Raw genomic sequence first — 6393 nt, forward strand, 5'->3', positions numbered from 1 at the left:
TATACGGATGAATAGAGGAAATCGATCGTTTGTATCGTTTGAAAAATCCTTATGAATAATGATGACGCATCGCTACATATAACTTGTCTTTCATGCCATAATCAAGTTGTGCAATATAGTTTACGTAATTGGACATCATTTTCGACAATCCAGAGATATATGTTCAAGAATTAATAATTATTATTGTTTCAAAAGAAAGCGGCGATGGCAAATACTTCAAGCACGTTTGTAAATCTCTCCAATGGTATTCTCATACCTTCCGTTGTATTTAAACTTTTCGCGATGATTATTGGTGTCTTAGGGAATACTTCAGTCATAATTTACACAATTTTACAGAGTGAAGAAAAAGCAGCGTCATCACTCTTGGTAGAAAACTTGGCATTGGCGGATCTTCTCGTGTGCGTTACATTTTATCCGATTTGGATCATCGAGTTTATTCAGACTATATTGAACATTGAGAGCGATCAAGAATTGTTTTGTAAGTTAAGTCGTTCAACGATCTGGTCTTTGCTGTTTGCTTCAGTGGCGACACTCCTCGGAATTACTGTTGATCGTTATTTATATATCGTGAAACCTCTGAAATATCCTATGATTGTGACACGTCGACGAATCTTGCTGGCAATTTCTGGAATATGGTTAACTGCTTGCTGTGTTTTCACTATTTTCTTTGTTCACTATACAAAATATAACATTCACAGACTAAGAGGTCTATGTCACATAAATGAACTTTTTCATGATTTCGTGGATTTTTCGCTTCTCTATACATCAATGGCTTTCATCTTCGAATTTCCGAATCACCGTGTCACGGAGACAACGCAATCGTGCGTTGGAGAAAACCATGGCAATTGGAGTCAACAAAAAAAACGAGAATTTGAGTGCATAATGAAGACTTCACTTCGTGTTTTTCGTGCATTGAAAGTCGCTAAAACATTTTTTATTGTTGTTATTGTGCTTGCAATCTGTTGCTTTTTACCAACAGTTATTGAGACAAACATCAGCAAACGGTGTAGTGATTCGTGCCAGCAAGTTTGGTTTGTAGTACTTCATTATGAATTTTACGAAATAAACTCTATCGTAAACGCTCTCATTTTATGGAATTAGGCATGTCAAACACAGAAAAGCTTACGGTGCAACTCCTGTTAAATTACTTATATATAAAGTATTTCCATCGTAAACAGAAATTGAATTAAGGTTTCTCTCCAAGCGATTTTCAGTACACCTCATATGATGAGCTATACTCAAGCTTATACGACATGTGACCCGAGAGAATCCTTTTTCCCTATACATCTAAAAGTTTTAATCCCTTTCCTAGTGGGTTAACCCCCCAGTCCAAGTACAGTTAGAGCAAAATCCATTTTTCTAGTCGGAAACAAAGATTCCCACTTCATCCTTTAACGACTCTCTGTTAACAGCCCCTTAAAAAAAACATAAATAGAAACTTAATGTACGTGGGAACTGACTTCCTTAAGACATGTGCCAAATTTTTTTCGAGGCTGTTGGATTGGAAACAATAGAAATTTGCAAAGATATACAAACTGTTTTGGAAAGTCGTTACGATAATTTCATACCGCTCTACCTCGCGGAAAATGGGCGAGCTGACTGGGTAACGGCCATGTTTAAATTTTTCTTCAATGTCAACCAGCCAATGCGATCGCCTACTTGCTTATGACGTTTGCCAGGATGATAGCTAGGATCTTGAATGCTTCTCAAAGAAAGTATTTTTACAAAACTTTTTTTTCGGATTTCTTTCTTACCGAATGCGAATTACGGTAGTCAGTAATTCGTTTAAAAAGCACTTATCCACTGTCAATAACGAACGATGTCTTGATGACCATAATGTTCATTTAAACTTCTATTTTCTCTAAACTTATTGGAGATCTTTTTTATGTCGCGTAATAATTATGTGCTCAAAACCTCGTGCAGTTATATCATCAAACAAAAGTACTAACGTTAAAACGCTAAAAACATTTTGCAAACCCCAAGAGTACCATGTTTACTACATAATCAAAATAATGTGAAGGATTCCTCGGGATACGCCTAGACGAAAATGACACTTGAAGCTACTTCATAGCGGCGCACTATATTTTGAAAAGCTTCGTCGCTTGGTGTTTTGCAAGCATGAACCAAATACTGTTCAAGACATAGTTCACAACATAGAATAAAGCGATAAGAATAAAGCAAAAATAAATGAATTTTGAGTGGTACGTACGCCGAAAAGATTGAACGATTGAATGTTTTGAACGTTTTCCCGCCAAAATACTTGCCATATGAAAAATTCTTCTCTTAACTGACTCTTTTGAGTATAGCTATACATCATATTTTTATGTAGCCCGAACACAGACCTGCGTTTCGCCCGACTTAAAATTTGTGGGAAGAGGCAAAGCAGCTAGAAACGTATGTCTTCGCCTGCGAGGAACAACGCGTTAGCTTCAAAACACCTGCGTGTGTGAAAACAATATTCGCCTTATTTTCATAAGGAGAATATCTTCATAATTATGAATTATTTGACCCCTAGTATACCATAATTTTCCACCATGTCGATCTTTAATATATAGTGTATGAGCGTGGGTTTTTCTACGAGGTGCGTTTGTGGTGGGTGCGACATTAACATAATTATTGACAACTTCTTATTATTAACTATAATTAAGCGAGTATATTATATTTATCGCACTAGAAAAGACTTGTATAACATGCGCTAAAAACTGGAACGGTATTGAATGAAAGTGTAGAGTGAAAATGAAAGCTTACAGTTGGTCTCTATGTTGGATACTGGCAAATATTTCTAACCGAAAACAAGTCTGTAGTGCTTGAACATTGGACATTAAGCTAATATCGCGCAACTTTGTTGTCTTCTAGATCAATAATGCAAGAAAATATATTAAAGAAACCGAACAGTAAAAATATTTTGCACCTGCTTTCGGTAACTCTTATTCTTCACTACAAAAACTATAAGAAGGAAATTTATATTCCATAGGAGGATTAGGAACAGTGATTGGGCATATTATATGGTGCCTACAATATGTCTATTAGAATGTTTTCATGCCCATATTTAACTCGAGACATCGGGCTAATTCCCGCTAACTCTGAACATAAAAATTCGTTAAGATAGAACTACCATCTGCATGGCGCCCGGGTTTGCACCGCTTTGATCTGAGGACATCTGTTTTAGTCCAATATCTGCTCGCTCCCTTCGTTAAATAACCGTTTGTTGAAAGCCACTATTTCATTCTCATTCTGAACTAAAAGAAGCAAGTGCTCATAATTATTATCATCAAAGCTATATATAATTTATATATGGCAGCTTTTAAGTGTCTGGTTGTTTTGGCGGTCGTGTTTCTCGCCATGAATTTGTGTTTGGCAAAACCAAAATGGATGTGGGTTAAAGATGAAGTCGATGAAGACTGGGCAAAAGACAAGCTTCACGATGCTGGAAAAAGGATCGCACGTCTGGAATGCAACCACAAAGACCGGAGATTCTGCTAATTGAAAAATGACTGATCTCACTCCTATAGACATGCAACATACACTCTAAATTTCGAAGTGTCCGACAAACACCAAATAAGTGTAAATACACACAATTTTGGTGTAAATCAGTATGTTACATCCACAAAGTGCAAATTTACCCTTCGAGGTGTATTATTACACCAATATTGTGTTTCCTCAACACCGATTAAGTGTATAGCTAAAGTTTACCTTCTTTGGCGTAAATTTACGCCAAAAGTCGGTAAATAAACACCGTTCTTGTGTAATAAAGCACCACTTTGGTGTAAACATTATCGCTATGATTTTGTGTTGAGTGAGAGCTTGGGCGTGCATGCATTGGAAGCTTTTGTCGGAAAAAAATTGCAAATGGATTATCATTTTTTATATTCCTAAATAACTGGGCAAAGAGTCCCAAGTCAGGAGCAAAAAGCAATTGTTTTCTTAAAATAAGCAAAGCTAATTCCAAAGTCTTGGAAAAATGATTTGTTCTTTGTTTATATCTTTCTTTTCATATTCAGAAGAGATGACGGTTTTGATGCAAACGCGACGGTTTTGACGGTTTTATTTCAACATTCTGAATAAATCCCGTAACGCCGTAACTCGCGCAGAGAAATGTTGATAGGATTGCACCACGCTCTCGATGCATGCCGGGATAGCGTCGCTTCGCAGTTCGCACGACGCACGTTGTTGTTTGTTCCTTTGCAAAGTATAAATCGAGAAGTATTTTGAATGTATATTAAATTTTACTGGACATTATGATACAAGATTGCCTGGAGAAGATCGAGGATATTGTTTTAAAAGTGACTGGGAATCTCAGTCATCTCAGAGGTAAGGTTTTAAAATTATACGCGCAAACAGACGAAAGCTATATATTTTGAATTTCGAATTTGCCGCGTAAACAGTGTACGTATTTAACAGAAATATTCACAGTTTTGCTACTCATTCCCACCAAAAAAAATGAATGATTTATAGAAATATGTTATGCCGTGGTTATACTATAGGTACTATGCCATATTAAGTGTGATATTGATGTAATGATGTTGGCTAAACCATGGTCAAATACATGAATTTATGTTATATATTAAAATATGAACATGAAACTGATTGAAACATCTGCCATAACAGACTTACTCAATCTTAGGATTATGATGTACGGAATCTTAGGATCTACATTAATTTTGATTAAGAATTTGAATGACATAGCTGTTATATTGCCTTTTAAATAATTTTTATATGCATCCTTTATTAGATGGTGGATTAACAAGTGCCAAGTGGTGATGTTTATAAGTCTAAGTCATCTAAGTCTGTAATGAACGAGCAGGAAAGTATGGTAAGTAATGCATTATAAGGAATTGTGCAATGCTGTTGGATTATTCACCAACCATATGGCTCAGTTTTAATTGTATAATAATATAATAATAGCACCAATATGATATATGCCTAAAATACCTGTGTTGTATTTGTATTTTTAAGGTGCCAAGGTCTTTCATTTGATGAAAAATATCAACTTGATATTAGTCAGTGAAACAAGAAAAGAAGCCATTTGACTTGGTTTAAGGAAATAAGGTAAGGAAAAGATCAGTTCAATGTTCATGTGTCATACAAATTGCAAATTCATTGTGTATTAATTTCACCTCCATTATTTGCTTCTTATTTATAAACAATTGGTTATATAGTTAGTTATCATGTAATAGATATATCAAAAATCATTGACAGCTTACCAGATGAACATTTGCTATCTAAATTTTCTAATATGCTTGCTTTTTTGTTTTTTTTAGGAACATGGATTAATTGAGGTAGTACTAGTGTGCGAGAAACTCAGTGGATGAGTGGAAAGTCTCCTCTGTTAATGGTTAATTGGATTCACAGTGTTGCAGAACTTAATTTTCCAGGACAAAAATACTCCAGGTGATCTTATAAATATGCTCATATTTGGGAGGACATATACCAACTTTACAAACAACTAGTCAGTAATCAAAGAGGAACATTGCTCAGGAGTTAATTACTTTAGCTTACGGTATGTGTTAATAACTAATTGAAGACATGCAGTGAGTTTGCATAGTTCTAGATGCACTTGTCTTCTTTCATAAATATTTTTATTCAATTATCTCTGGGTTCATTATACAGGGGCTTAATTTCAATAATTTGAGTTGTTTCAGCTAGTTTCCTAAACTTGCCAATTGGCAATTTTTAATTAAGTCCTTGAAATACTTGTTTTTTTGAGCAAGGTATGCACAAACCTAGCAGTACTTTGAACTATTTCTACATGTAAATATTTAGAATTTATTCATTCATTCATATGGGCACTAAGTAAATAGTTTTAATATTTTGGACTGATAAGGAATAAGAATAATGTATAATTTTGCCTATGTGATATTTCAAAGCCTACTAATAACTTAATTTCATTGCTAGAAATGAAAGAAATGTATAAGTAGGTTAGAGGGCATATTTGTCCATTCAATTTTGTAATTTTTTATGCTTTATTATGTTCCTGCTTATTGTGCTCATAGGTTTTTAAACAAATACATAATTTATTTATCTTTAATAAAATTGTTTGTTCAATATAGAAGTTCACGTCTGTTCATCATGTAACGATCATTACATCAGTGAATGCAGTGGTTATCAAATACACCTTATGGTGTATATTGACCCCATAAAGTATAAATATACACTTTTCGGGGTAAATATACACTTATAGTGTTCCCCCCAACTTGGTGTATAAATACACTCATGGTGTATATTGATACTGTAAAGTGTAAATATACTCCTTACAGTGTAACTATACACTATTCGGTGTACATACAGAGGCAAGAGCATTTACACCAAAATTGGTGTAAATATACCCGGTTGAGTGTATATTGACCTTTAAGAAGGTGTATATTTGCACCTCTTTGGGTGTTTGCAGGGAGG

The 6393-nt window shown here is 34.7% G+C and overlaps 1 long non-coding RNA gene across 2 annotated transcripts; it reads left to right on the top strand.

Annotated features, from left to right (window-relative positions):
- The first annotated feature begins 4145 nt into the window (after positions 1–4145).
- On the top strand, positions 4146–5498 carry LOC114519808. Of its 2 annotated transcripts, XR_003686617.1 has the most exons (4): positions 4146–4311; positions 4733–4813; positions 4957–5049; positions 5262–5498. It is a non-coding gene; the product is annotated as an uncharacterized LOC114519808 (long non-coding RNA). The 2 variants fall into 2 exon arrangements; XR_003686616.1 differs by having other exon boundaries at positions 4146–4813.
- The last annotated feature ends 895 nt before the right edge of the window (positions 5499–6393 follow it).

Source organism: Dendronephthya gigantea, unplaced genomic scaffold (assembly GCF_004324835.1).
Source record: "Dendronephthya gigantea isolate DGI-Jeju-01 unplaced genomic scaffold, DenGig_1.0 000014F, whole genome shotgun sequence".
Lineage (NCBI taxonomy): Eukaryota > Metazoa > Cnidaria > Anthozoa > Malacalcyonacea > Nephtheidae > Dendronephthya > Dendronephthya gigantea.